Below are 15130 nucleotides of genomic sequence, written 5' to 3'. Positions count from 1 at the left end.
TATAACTTATTCATCATTCATAGTGATAAGGAGTAACATTGCTTATATTATAGAAAAGTATTCCATCTCTTATTTTAAAAAATGTATAAGGACTTTAGTTAGAATTGGTATGTTTTGAGTGATCCCATTTTTGAGGGGGTTGTACAAGCAAATATGAAACATTATCTTACATTATTTACTATTTCAATGTCCACATAATGACGTCATGCCCCCTTAATAAATAATATGAAATATCGCAGAAATTCAAATAAAATAATTATTAATAAATATTAGGTATATTTTGAATATATAATAAATGTGTATCTATATAGTAAAAGTTTTTTTCTTCATAAAACCTTATACTAAGGTTCTTACATAAATTAAATTCTGATTTAATCCCTATTACCGGAGGTAGAAAAGTAATGAGAACTTCTATAAATACAGTTTTAAATAGGTGTTTTTGTTGTTGTTTTTTTAATATTTTTGAAATACATTATTGAAAATTCAAACAAAAATACAGGTACATATTTAGAATAAATCAGAAGTTATACATTATTTTAAAAATGTATAAAAAAACAATATTGCAAATGTGTCAGCATAAAAACAGGTAGACATCTTTTTTGAAGGCGGGTTTGTTCTTTCCTCTCTAAATCCTTCCTCCTCTTTTCCTTTTCTCCAATCTATTATTCAGTTTACGTATACTACTTATATGCAAAGTTGATAATCCTCTATAGAAAAACGCGTGCAAGACTTATGGTATCATTGTTTAAAATACTGATGTGATTATCAGCTACCTGCTTTATTATGATTTTTGAGGGTATAATGAAAATATTTATTAGTAAAATGTTTAATAAAAATATACTACGTATATTTGAAAACGTCAAACTCAATGAAATTGTAATTTATTCAGAACCATATTCTCAGAATAATAACTAATGAAAACAACAAAGTAGAGTATTTCGAAATATATTTCAAGTTCCAAGTTTAAAAAAGAAGGGTTAAATAAAATATAATCTATATACTAAAAAATAAACCATCATACATTTATGTGAAATATACAAAATTAAACAATTAGAATCATATTACTAATAATAACAATAAATTATACATCCAAATAATATTTTCTTGTTCTGACATCAAACCACACGTGGAGTTTTATCAAAAAAGATCATCACCACTTTTTTTCATGTAGAAGTTGCTATATACAATTGTGCACAGAATAGATATATCTCTACCGATGAGATCTAACAAATTATTAATAATAAAGTAAATGTCGAAATCATAAAATTAGACAATAAATATACTAATAAAAAAAATGTTCGAATTAAATCCATCTCTTCTTCCAATCTTAGTACGAACAGCTTTTAAAATTCTATTTTCATTTATTTCATATTAATCTAAAAAAATAAAATTAACAATATACTATTATTATGAAGGATACACACAATTGCTAATTATAATGCTACACCCAATGCTACTACCCCCGTTGTTGTGACCATTTAAGAAGTTGTTTTTGCCTTTTATGAGTTTTCTGAATACCATTTCTTGGAGCTTATGAACCATAGCTAATCCTTAAGTGATAAAAAAAGTAATATTTATTGATTATGTAATATTGAAAAACCTAATTATCATACCCAAGTCTTTAAGCGAAGAAACTAGTCTCAGACAAACTAGTTGCGAACCATCCAAAGCCACTACTCCCGTTGTTGTGACCATTTAAGCTGTTGTTTTTGCCATTGAATGAGTCGTGTATCATAATTATTGATATTTTTAGCTAAAATAGAATCAATCCATCTGTTTCTCGTCCGGTAAGTATTTCCAAATTGCTTGGCCTCCATTTCCAGAGATCCAGGTAGAAGATGACGTTATTTTAGGCATTTTATTCAGTTCTTTATCAACTATCAGTATTGAATAATAAAGGCAGGAGTTCATAATGTTCTTGATAGAGAAAGATGTTTATTATTTTAATCAATGATACCATAAGTATTACTGCCCTTCTCCATGCACGCTTTTGTATCCTTAACAAATTTATCAACCTTACTTATATGAAGGAGTATTGATCAAATCTCTGTTTACGTCACGACACAGGCATTTTGTTCATTTATTTAATACAATGGTGACAAAGAAGAGCCATCTCGAATCTCTCTAGTTTAGAGAACTCCTTGGTCCGTCTGTAAGCTTTATACGAGCTCAGGGAGAGCCATCCTCCCTAAAGCGTCTAAAATGGAGTTTGACTTCCCTATGAGTTTATCCAGCCCCATGGGTACATTGGAATTGCAAGACTTGGCTGCGTAGAGGACTACTAAGACTTAATTATATTAGCAAAATAATTATAACTGCTCCTCGTTTAAAGTGATTTTATAACGGGGAGAAGACTTTACCACCCACTTGGAGCTCCATACGCTTTTTGCAGTAACCTGGAGGCCAAGTTACAATATGGGAGACTCTTGGGAATTCATAAAATAGATAAATAGGTGTTATTGATTCAATCTTAAAGCTACGATTATTTTTCAATAGCTTAGATTCTAACCCTTTGATTGATGTATATCTTGTAAACAAAAATTCTGTATATGTCACGATGGAGGTAAGAAGAGCAATTATAGGCAATTTAATCCATACCTGGAGGACCACCTCCGACATCATGAAGGCCTTCAACGTCAGCTAGGCCATAGTCTGTTGGGTAAGAAATCGTTTGGCTGATCGGGACAAACTTAAGGACAAACCCAAGAGTGGAAGACCCACCCAAGTGAAGCCTGAACACATAATGGAGACCTTTAAGGTCAACCCAACGATGAAGATATCAGAGTACGCCAAGAAGAAGAAGGTGCATCGGTCTACTGTGGGCAAGACCTTCCGAATGGCTGGAGAAAGGTCGCTTAGAAGAATAGAAAGACCATTCCTGTACCAACGTCAAAAAGAACTCAGTCTTCAGCAATTTTAACAACTCTTGAATTATTTCAAGCACAACAGGAACTGGGTAATTTTTTTCTCTGATGAAAATACCTTTACCCTTGACCCAATCTACAACAAGCAAAATGATTGGGAGGTATGCCTTGGCAAGGCTGACAACAGCTTCAAGACAGTCATCAAGACCAAACATCCGGCCTCTGTGATGATGTTAGGGGGTGTTGCATCAACTGGGAAAAAATGCCTCCAATTTAGTTTCCTTGGATCTTGGTTACCTGCAGACGACTACTGTATGGTGTTGAAGGAAAATGTGATACAATAGATCACCAAGACCATAAAGAAGTCCAACAAGGCCATATTGTTGTAAGATTAATCAGCAAATTGCGATATTTTTATAGATGCACTTGGAGATTGATAAGTAAAATCAAGCTTAATAAAGTAATTAGATTCTTCTGTAAGTTTCTTGCAAGCCTAGATTGTCTGAAAATATTTAAAGTTCCTTGTACCTAGAATGGTTTTTGCATCTTCATACCACTTGTGCATGTTTTCTTGAAATGGATCTGCATCACTTTTTTCCAAATAAGCGACATAATACCTCCAACAACATCTCGACAGCAGTTGAATAAACAAATTGGGGCAAGTATTTCATCTTCTAATGGTCGTAGTAGGCTAGCTCATACTACCAATCTTTTATTATTCCAACAATTCCATCACAAGGTAATTTAGCTTGACTTGTGGTAAAGATTGACCAGGACATCTAACACCAAAATCATCAAAATGGTGGCAAATGTTTGAAAATAAGTTTACAGTTCTTATCTACACCACCATCAGATATGTAATATGTATAGGGTTTTCAAAGATAAAGAAATCTTTGAGGCCTTTAAACTCTTAAAATGGGACTGCCGTTGCCATTGTGATAGCAACAGCAGCAAGACCGAAAGGAAGACAGTTCCAAGTGACATAAAAGAATGAAAAAACTATTTAATGTTATGTCGAACTTTATAAATAAGTTATATACTATAAAATTCTCATATATTTTTAAAAATTTGTTAACTTCTAATCAATATTATGAGTTACTCTTTCTTTTTTCAGTCTATATAAATAATAAAATAAGTATAAGTAAAATTGACCAAATTTCCAGAGATAAGTAACCTAACTTTGAGATCCCACCTGGGAGCTATCATAAAAAATACAAATTTTAAAAAATACAGTGATACCCCTATTTATCTAGAACATATTGCCAAAGTTTGATATTCAGAAGGGTTAGGTTTTTTTTTAATAATGTTTATCTAGTACATGCAAGTGTATTTCATTTCTTTCTTTTTTTAAATCAAAATTGAGGTCATAAGAAATTTAAATATTATTATTTTGACTTCATTTTTGGAATCCTTACACTTCCAAATACTTAAGTACCAAATTTCAAGAAGTTAGCTCTTTTGGATAAAAAAATATACAAGAACATTTAGCGTCTGGTAAAAAGAAATTAAAGCAACGTTGAAAATTTAGATATGAGTCGAGAATCTAAATCTCAGAAATAACTCATAATAATGTGCTGCAATTTGGCACACTTAATCTACTCATGCATTTGAACTTGTATGCTAGAAATCATCCGAATCTGAGGGGATCGGGGGCATGCCCTTGTTGATTTGACATGGATGACACTGTCATATTATTTATGATCTTTCTCAAGAATTTGTCTAGTTGTTCAAGGAATATCTACAAACTAATCTTATTGGTATTTTAACATTGAATATCAAAGCCAGTTTTCAGGAGTACTTGTAACGAGTGAGAAAAGCCTCAAATTGTGCATTTCTCCATAAACTGCGGCTTATAAGTCCAGTTTTGTGTCTTTAAATTAAGTAATTATTTTTATTATTATTATGGCCCGTAAACACTTTTACTATAATATAAAATATGTAAGTAGGGGAATTAAGTTATATATAACACAAATAAATATTTTAGTTTAAAATGATTCCCCTACCAAAGATCCTTTCAGTACGTGCTGATACACAGCAATAAAAAATTCAAGTAATTAATAAAACATGATTATATGTAGTAAAACAAATAAAAATAGAATAGAACGAGTAAAACGTGCATAAATATTAAAACATCTAAAAAAAAAACAACAACTAAAAACCGAGTTTAGAGTTTAAAATTCACACTCTAAACAATTACTTACCAAAAGTTTCATAATACCAAATAATTTTATTCAAATTGTTCAAATATCTTCGGGTATTATCATACCAAATCCACTCTATAGTAAACACAAATGGAGTCCTCAATGAAAAAAAAGGGTATGATGGTTCAGCACCAAAGGAACAATGTAGATATTGTAAAAATCAACACGTCTGAGAATATTAAAACTTTTACATTCTTTTACTTTTTTTGTAGATAGTAGAATTTAGAAACATCCAGATAGCTTGTGTTTCGCCATATCTCTCTCTGCCATTCAATGCCCATAACTACAATTTTGTCAAAAATTAAACAGCCTTTAATTTTAGTTGATCTATCCAGGCACCACATCTCCTCATCTTCTTTATAATGTGAACAAAACTTCAAGCCAGAATATTTCCGAGTGGCAAGCCAAACTTTAGCTTCCGTGGGAGGAAAAGCATATCGGCATTTGAAACTAGATGCAGTCCCATCCCTGTTTTCTTGGTCACAAGCAACAAGGTTAATAAATAGAAATACAAGGTCAGACTATCATGTCATCGGGCTTGCTAGAATTTTCAGTCTGATTTATTGTACCGACTGCTGGGAAAGACACACAACCACTCATAGTCTATGACGTCACTATTGCTAGAATTTAAATTTGATATATAGTACCGCCTGTTGGGGGAAGAAAAGAAGATTTTTGAAAAACACGCAACCAATCATCTACTATGGCGTCAATATTAAAAGTGGGGTGGAAGTAAAACATCAGTCGTACATGCGTTATGGTATAACCTTGTATTTCTGTTTAATATTTGATCAACATTGAAAATAGGGACAGTTTAAAGTCCTTCAATGTTCCTAAGAAGTTTTAATTTAGAAACACATACTCTTTTATACAATGGTGGCATAATTATCGATGACAACAGTATGATCATAACTCCTGATCAATACTTGGATGTGTTTGTGGATATTATGTATTTAGTATAATAAATTATGAATATTTAGTGTTATATTGATGTAAAGGTCTCGTATGATAAATATTCCGATATCTATGCTATATGCTAACCATACAAATGTATTAATACATCAGTAATTACAGATTATATAATACATACAGTTCATATACAACATGGTGTAGTCGAAAGGATATAAAAAATGTGCTTGTCATATTCAGGGAAATAAAGTTAAATCAAGAAATTTTACGAGAAGAAAGATTGACATATGGATAACCTCAAAGATAAGGAATTTATTATTATTAAGAAAAAAGTTTTTATATATAAAAGTCATTTATCAAGAATGGTAAACTATATGAGAGGATCAAACACCTTGTGATCTGTGGATATAAATCATCAGAAGTCGCTATTAAAACTAGGAGTATTTTTTTAAAACAGTATGATGTAATTGAGCTACAGGAATCGAAGAGTGAGAAAAGGGTTAAGTAGTAGAAACAACGTATATAATGAAAGACAGTGAACAATTACAAAAGTTAGTAGAAACTTTAGATATTGAGAGAAAAAGAGTAATAGCTGGAGGTGAAGAAAGTATTGCAAGAGATATACCAAATTCTGTTAAAATTCCTTATAAACAGCCTGAATTATCAAGGGGAGACATGAATCTCACGGAATATATTGAATGGAGGATGTGTTGCGATTACTATAGGAAATTAGGCAGAAAAGTAAGAGTGTCAAGGGGAATACCGGATAAATCTACAATAGAAGTATCTGACGTTTTGGATAAAATTCAAAAGTTTTTTCGATCCCAAAATAATATAATTTTAGATGAGATAAAGTCCTTTAAGGTTCCTAAGAAATTCAAAACTCAAATGGAAGGACAGACGTTTGAAGATTTTTTTTTTTTGTAGAATTGCAAAGAAATGCTGGTCGTGCAGAATTAAATTGTAAATGTGGTAACAAGGAGTGTCTAGAAGAAAATATTAAGGTAAAATGGATTTTTGGACTTCGGGAAGAAGAAATAAGAATGAAGGTTATGGTTATTCCAGAGATTGAAAGCACACTTAAAAAAATCGTTGATATATTTAGAGGTGAATAAACTGCAAAAAACAATTACCAAAGTTTAAGCAAAATAACTGTTAAAAGATAGTCAAAGACGGGAGTGAGATTCGTAAATGTGATATGGAATAATAGAGGTAAAAGAAAAACACCATTACATTTAAAAATGAAGGAAATAACAGAATGCAAATTTTGTTCACAAAATCATCTTAGAAGAAAGTGTCCTGCATGGGAAAAATAATATAGAATTTATAAAAAAATAGGCCAATTTTTGTACTCAAAAGTGTGTAGCAAAGGAGATTTCTTTAACAAAATGAAAATAGCAGTCACAGTAAGACGATTGATATATTTTGAAGAATCTTCCATGGTTCAGGTAAAAATTAAAAGGAAAGATGGAATCAAAATGGCAAATTACCAGGCGGTACCAGATTAAGGATGTGAAATGACTATAACCGATCAACAATTCATTCAAAAGATGAGTATTACTAAAAAAATAGTGAAAGAATCTTAAGTTAAATGTATTAGTGGAGCAACTGGAATTTATTCACGATATTAGGAAAGATTAATCTTAACATCAGCTATGGATAAGAAGAAGTGGAAGAAAAAATCACAGTCGTAACTGAAAATGTTGGAATGCTACTCTCATGGAAGACATGCAATGAGTTGAAAATATTACATGAAAATTACCCTGCACAATTAGATTCAAATTGTTGGATGAAGCGGGATTCTTCTATAGATATTGGTAAGGTGTATGGAGAAAATATTCCTACACCGGAGGAGATTGAAAAAGTATGACAAAATTTAATTGAAAAATACCAAGATATTATCATCAAAGGATATATGCCATTGAAGAAAATGAAGTCTGAACCAATACAAATTCTATTAAAAGAAGACGCTATCCTTTATAAATTGTATAATGCAAGACCGATACCTTTCACACAAAGAGAGGCAACTAAAAAAGAATTTGATGATATAGTAAAAAAAATGTATTATTAGAAAACTGGCGAACAAGCCAACAGAATGGTTTCACCCCCTATTTGTAGTTTGAAAGAAAAGTGGAAGCATAAAAATTACTGTCGATTTCAAAAAATTAAATAAGCTTGGAAGAAGACCAATACATCCAAAGGCAAGTCCTAAAGATATTATTTGCAACATATCATTTGGTAATAAATATTTCACTATTTTAGACCCCATAAAGGGATATTGGAAGATACCATTGGATCGTGTTAATCAGGAATTAACGACGTTTATTACACGGGAAATATATATGTTTAAAAGATAGCCGATAGTATTAAACGCAACGCGTTATTTTTTTAATCATATGATAGACCAAGCCTACGGTAGCTATGAGGTTTTTAGGCCTCTCTCAATTACCTCAAGGATTAATAAATAAAAATGGACTATATTACTAACTAATAAATAAATACGCGTAAAACAAAAGATAGTTTTACTAGTAGAAAGGTTGCATTTCGAATAAATATATGAATCAGGGAAAACGTATGTTTCCCTTAAAAAGCATGTGTGTAAAAAACAAAGGGAAAAAACCTCCACGCGAAACAGGGAGGGAAAAATCCACATGTAAGAAAAACACTAGAAAACCCCCGCTTCTTTCTTGGCGGGAAAACTATGTGCATGAATCACTCACATTGATGATCCTATGCGTGTTTGGATATGTGGGGGAGCCAGATTCCGACAGTAGCCTTAACAACATGAAGAAACTGGTAAATAATATTTTGATTTATAACAAAAACTTCAAGGATCATGTAATGAGGGTTGAAAGAATGTTATGTATCAGCAGGCAATTTGGAATTTCATTAAATAAAGAAAAGTTTGAATTTGCCAAAAAAGAAGTCCCATATATTGGATATATTTTTGGAGGTGAAGGTATCATCATCCACCCTAAAAGACGTAAACTTTAGAAAAGTTCCCCACTCCATCACTGAGCTGCGTTCATTTTTGGAACGGTCAATCAAATGAATGTGTTTTCTTAAGATATTGCGAAATTTGCAATACCATTACGTCCAATATTATATAGCAAAAAAGAATTCGTGGGGACAAGAGACCAAGAAGAAGCTTTTAAATACTTAAAAAAGTGTAAGGGAAACGGCCTCAGACGAGTCGATTTGTTCCTGGAAGAATGAGTGTATTGGAGACTGATGCAGTGAAGAAAAAAAGGATTTTGGTTATGCCTTGAAGCAGATGGATGAAAATGGAAAATAGAATTTGATCCAAGCTAATTCAAGATGGCTGCGTAAATCGGAAGAAAATTATGGGATGACTACTATGGAACTGATGTGTATTTATTGAGCCACAAAGAAGCTCAATTTATATTTACAAGGTGTGGATCACTTTGTAATAAAAGCATGACATCAATCTATAGTTAGTACCATGAATAAGAAAACGTTAGACGATATAGAGAATCCACGACAGAGAGTAATAAAAGAATCGACTCAAATGAGGTATAATTTTACAGTGAAATGGAAACTGAAATTTTTTTTGGAGTTACAGATGCACTTTCGAGAAATCCATATTGATAACCTATAAGAGAAGATACTCATAGTCTTATTTGGATCTCCATATTCTACTGAGAAAAACTACAAAGCTTCATTAGAGAGAAGAGTGGACTCCTTCATTGGGAAAGGGGGTTCCAGGATAGAAACAATGAAGAGATCCATTCATGTTGAGTAGAGAATTTTAATATTCAAAATATACCTAACTAGTAACTAATAATTATTTTATTTGAATTTGTGCGAAATCCAGTATTATGTTATGTATATGTTATTTCATGGTATGACGTCATTGAGGACATTGAAATCGTAAACTATATAAGATAATTTTGCATATTTGCTTGTACAACCCCCTAAAACATTATCTTACTCAAAAAATACCAAATCGAACTTTGAGATACTTAGTATTCTCTATCTATTAGTCTTTGTCCGGATAATCTTAACTGTTATCCTGGGAGTTGTATCATTTTTCCAAAATGCGGTTTATATTTCTGAAAGTGTCAGTCGATTATGCTGTGCTGCAATTCTGGTAACTTATAAAAAAAAATCGAACAAAATTCCTTGGAGATGCATATTTCTTAAATATGACTTTCTTTTACAAATGCAACATTGAACATTGTTCTATAGTATAAGCTATGATATTCCTTGTTACTATGAATTATGAATAATGATAAGAGTCTAAAGGAGAGTGTTGTTTTTCATCATTTTTTATCCTAAAATTGGAAATATGTAGTGTTCAGAACAAATAACCAAGCTTCTATAATCATAAAAACACTTTTATATAAGTTTTATTATTCCTACTTTTCACTTGGTGATAGCTTTAAGGGTAAAAAATGACTTGGAACGATAATAGTTATGGAATTACAAAAAGCCCAGATATTTCAGAATTCAGGCAACTGAGAGAAAAACGTTATATCAATTTTGGATTCTGCGCTCCATGATAAATTTTATTATTGTGATCAATTCATTTGTACAAAATTTCCCTCTCTAATTATTCCCTTATATAATTCATTTATTGTTATAAGTAATGATCCATCTTTTTCTATTTCTTTGTAGCCTTCATAAAAATGTGTATTTGATCTAGATTTGGGTATTGCCTACGTAATTTAATTTTGATATAATGATATGTAATATTCATAACCAGAGTGGAAAATAATGCTATCCACCGGTATGCTAAAAAAATAAATCAAAAACTAACGAAGAGCGTAGCTGTCATGACGTATACTGTGAATAGCTCTGAGAGGGTAGGAAATGAAGTAAAAACAAATCCTACTCTGTATCTACTAAAAAAAATTACCAACAAGTACTTTGGAGTCGATACTAAACTCTTGTCTTAGTCCAACAATGATTTTTTATCATAACTAAAAGTATAACTTCCTAACTAATGTTGTATATTTAAGTATAATTACAATATCAATCTATTATCTCACTCAGTTTTTATCAAGGTTGAAGGACTTTAGATGATACTAGAAGAGTAGACAATATGGATGCTTGATATTAGACTGCCAAGTCCTCTAAATATTGAAATCATATTAACTTCTTAATTATAAAATTATTTTTGCCAAGAATCAGATTCAATACTTTGTAGGACGTCAAGGAACAATCCTATTATCATCATCAAAACCAAAAAAAAAAAAAGAAGATAACTTAAATTGTTTAAATGTATAGTTGTAATGGATATTACCGAAGTTTTGATTAAAAATTTAAAAAAAATGATGTCAAATTTAAAAACAAAAATTTATGTTAATTTTATGGTATTTAGTTTATGGTAATAAAATTTATACACATTTCCATTTGTATAAAATATAACACGTATATTATAGATAGTTTTATTTTTTAATTGTATTTATTCTAAGATGTATTGGACCTACAATTTCAATATTACATACTTTTTTAATGCAGAATTCTAACATATTTTGAATATAATATTATACAATTAACAAGAAAAAATAAATAAATCTATTTATTAAATTTATTTTTTAACATTAAAAACATTAATTTTCATTAAATAATTGTTATATATAACTTTAATTCCTTTTTCGCCAATAAAGAAAAAGAAAAAGTATACATTTATGGCAAGGCTTTAAGATTTTTGTCACGTGGCCTTTGTGGTTTTGGGATCCAAGCCTTTAGAAAATTTGAATTTCAACAGCATAAAAAAACTGTATTGACGATAATAAATCGAAGCTTTATACAAAAAATATAATTGAATCATGTGCTGATGTTTTTAATTTTATGTCAGATATGAACAAGATACACGTTTCCTGTAATGTCCCACTCCATATTGATAGCCATCCAAATTTTGTAAAATTTATATAACTTATTACGGGCAAATCCATTCCTTCTCGCTACACCATCACAAATTAATTAGAGTCCCAAAGTAAATTAATGTTGTCAAAGATTACGAAAGAGCTTGTAGGAAATGATAATATTTTTGTCTTGGACGAAACTATGATAAATGACTGTAGTATTGATTGGACCTCTATATAATCATTGTTAGGTTGCCTTTATTTAATAAACATGAAAGATATGAAGAAGGCTCTCAATTTAACAATTGAAGTTAAAAGTCAAGAAGTAAAAAAAAAAACTCTAAGTGAATTCTTGATCGTCTGATCAATTTTGATGCCGATACCAGCAAAAAAAATTTAGTGAATATACCTAGTAGTACTTCTTTGAAATTCAGAGCATACTGCTTAAACGTAAATACTTTCCTTATTTTACAAAATTCAACTCGATTCATACAAAGCCGAAAATACAATAATTACTAAAATCTTATCCCTGATAGTAGATCAATATGATATGCAAATTGGAAACATTACGTGGAAATCTCCACGCTATATAACTTCATCTTGAAACTTGCTATGTCTGCACATCTCTCAAAATACATAACTATGATATATATTTATTTACATCAAGTAAAATAATTAAAGTAAATGCTCACATACCGTTATTTATCAAAAGAAATCATAATAACTTCAACTAGAAATGAACTTCGATCATAAATAAAAGAAACTTATGTGTAAGTGAGATATGTTCTTGTCTTTTAGTAATGGCCAGGGATTCTTTTTACGTCGACATATCTGTTTACACTCAATTTAGTAATATTCTTAAATAATTTTACTTTTAGTTGAGGGTATTATGATAGTTTTTGATAGGTTAAGTAATTGTATGTAATTAAATATCCAGTGAAATACTATCAACAACATGCAAATCAGGTAACTGTTTCTCTACCTAAAATTGTTGATAAACTTTTCAACTTTGTGATGAAGAATTTTGTGTTGATTAATGAAGATAAAATATTTGTTATTATTAGTACAACAACAGAAACAATATCTAACTTCATTCGCCCTAACAGATGATTTTACTTCCAATATTGTATTTTTATCATTATATACGAAATAAAAACTATTTTTAAAGTAATGTTAAAAAAATATGTTAAATGAATATCGAAAGTTCTTATTTGTCTGAGTATAAAATAAAATTATTAAGTTAAAATGATAAATATAATTATAAATTGAGAAATCGATTAATTTAAGAACATGAGACATAATTACGAGTCGGATTGAAGGTGTGACACAAAAATATTGTTGCTGAAGAAACTACCGTTTATTTCATAGGGAAAAAGACTGACATACAAAAATCTACAGAATATGTCTCCCTTCTACTTGATGACTTCTCTGATTCCACCATGTATGTATACAACCATATTCTTCAAGATTTTGGGGTCTAGAGATTATCATACAGTTTTGTCTTCCTGAACGAGCTTTTCTTTGGATGTGCAAGTGGTCAGGCTCTTGCACTTTTCCTTCATAATTGCTCACAGATTTTTAATCTGATTCAAGTCAGAACTTTATACAGAACCCCTAAAGATGCTCAGAACACCATTTCTGACTTGATTTGAAGGCATGTGATGGATCATTGTCTTGCACGAAGATGGACTCCGATGGCAGGTTAACAAATTTGCAGGTGCTAGTTGTTCCTACAGAGCTGTTGCAAGTGAATGCAGGCAGAGCAAACTTTTCCAGAATCTCAGTCTGATAGTAATCACTCTTGTTCCTCTTGTCGCAGTCCACCACATGAAGCTCATTGATTCCCAAAGCCCCAAATGCATTCCACACCATTATCTTCAGGGGATGCTTGACAGCTGAGAGAGGGGGAACAACTTGCTTTTTCCTAACCCAACCCCTGTCATTTTGGGGACTTTTGAGCCACGGATCTGGAAGAAGCTCTCATCCGACCAAACCACAAGTTTCTGGTCCTCTACAGACCACCACTTCTTGTCAATTGCAAATGGCAACATCTTCTTCTTCATTTGATCGGTGAGCAAGGGTTTGGAGGGCCCTTTGTAGGCATTAGTGCCCAGAGAGTCCTTCAAGTACCTTCTCACTGTCTCCCTAGAGATCTTATATCCCTTTGATATTAGCCGGGCAGACAATTTTCGGGTAGACGGACGTTTTTTCCCGAACCCTTTTGGATATGACCAGTTTTGCAATTGGCGCGATTAAAGAAGGAAAACTGGATTGGTTTGTCTTCTTTACTCTCACTACACTCATGAGTTGCCCATTGTAATGTATTTCTGTCCCCTTCCCTCTTATTCACTTATTTTTTGTATTGTCCTGTGTATATATATATATATATATATGTTTGTAAAGTACTCTCTTTACCTCTTTATAAGTATAAATAGCCATGTATTATATATATATAAATACAAGTAATGTTTTGTATTAATAAGAATATAATGGTTCCTATTAAACAAGCCTTGTGTTATTCCTCCACGTCTTTCCTCTTCGCAATTCTCTCGGTCTTCCTGGATTCCTTTGTATAAATAGTTTGTGTCTCCTCAACCTCGTCAAGACACAATATCCATCATCTCTTAACAAACCTCAAACTGACCCCAAGTTCCACAGCAGCCATCTTCTTAGCAATTCTAACGAGTAATCAGACCACGTCAGCCACCCTCGTCTTGTATCTGGGAGACATTACTATTTTGGATGGCAAATATTTCCCAATTTGTCACTTGCACTCAGGAACAATAAAATACAACTTATTTTAATTTTTCAGAGGATCTATTTATGAAGAAACATTCAAAACAAGCAAGGAAAAGTATTCTATTTGTATCATTTTGTTTTAGCAGGATCAAACCAAGCAACATGGTGGAAATAGTGAGAAATCAAAAACGACAATCTTTATGTGTCACACCTTATTTATACGATAAATTTTCATCAATCATACTTGTCATTTCTCATTTTTGTAGTTACAGGAGAAGAGTCCGCCTCATTGTGTGAGGGCGATATTTTACTTTCCTCTCCAGTAGTTTTAGTAATCCTTGATATTATATACCCTCCCGGTATTTTAAAAAAAAGAAACCGAAAATTAACGTGGAAACCCTCACAATTTGAAGAATATTTGAGAGTAGAGCAGCTTAACTGTAATGATGGTTTATGGGATTAGCTGTGAGCACCCCTAAGAAAGTCAAAAAGAAAAAAAACACAAATCCTCCTCCGTATATACATAGGAAGAAGTAAGAACAAACTCATAGACAGAAATTACTCCAATGTTTATACTCAATTCAAA

At 31.4% G+C, this 15130-nt stretch overlaps 2 long non-coding RNA genes across 3 annotated transcripts in view; both read right to left on the bottom strand.

Moving 5' to 3' along the window:
• The window catches only part of LOC139906841 (uncharacterized), a 285448-nt gene that overhangs the window by 170691 nt on the left and 99627 nt on the right, over positions 1 to 15130 (bottom strand). The gene's annotated exons all lie outside the window — the stretch shown is intronic.
• Positions 12913 to 14360, bottom strand: LOC121126610 (uncharacterized). Its single transcript, XR_005867000.2, has 2 exons — positions 14221 to 14360; positions 12913 to 14172 (listed from the first exon to the last, which is right to left on the bottom strand). It is a non-coding gene; the product is annotated as an uncharacterized lncRNA (long non-coding RNA).

The sequence above is a fragment of the Lepeophtheirus salmonis genome, chromosome 12, assembly GCF_016086655.4.
Source record: "Lepeophtheirus salmonis chromosome 12, UVic_Lsal_1.4, whole genome shotgun sequence".
In the NCBI taxonomy this organism is placed as follows: Eukaryota; Metazoa; Arthropoda; class Copepoda; order Siphonostomatoida; family Caligidae; genus Lepeophtheirus; species Lepeophtheirus salmonis.
The sequence above is the reverse complement of the archived record's forward strand: the minus strand, read 5'-3'. Positions and strand labels throughout refer to the sequence as shown.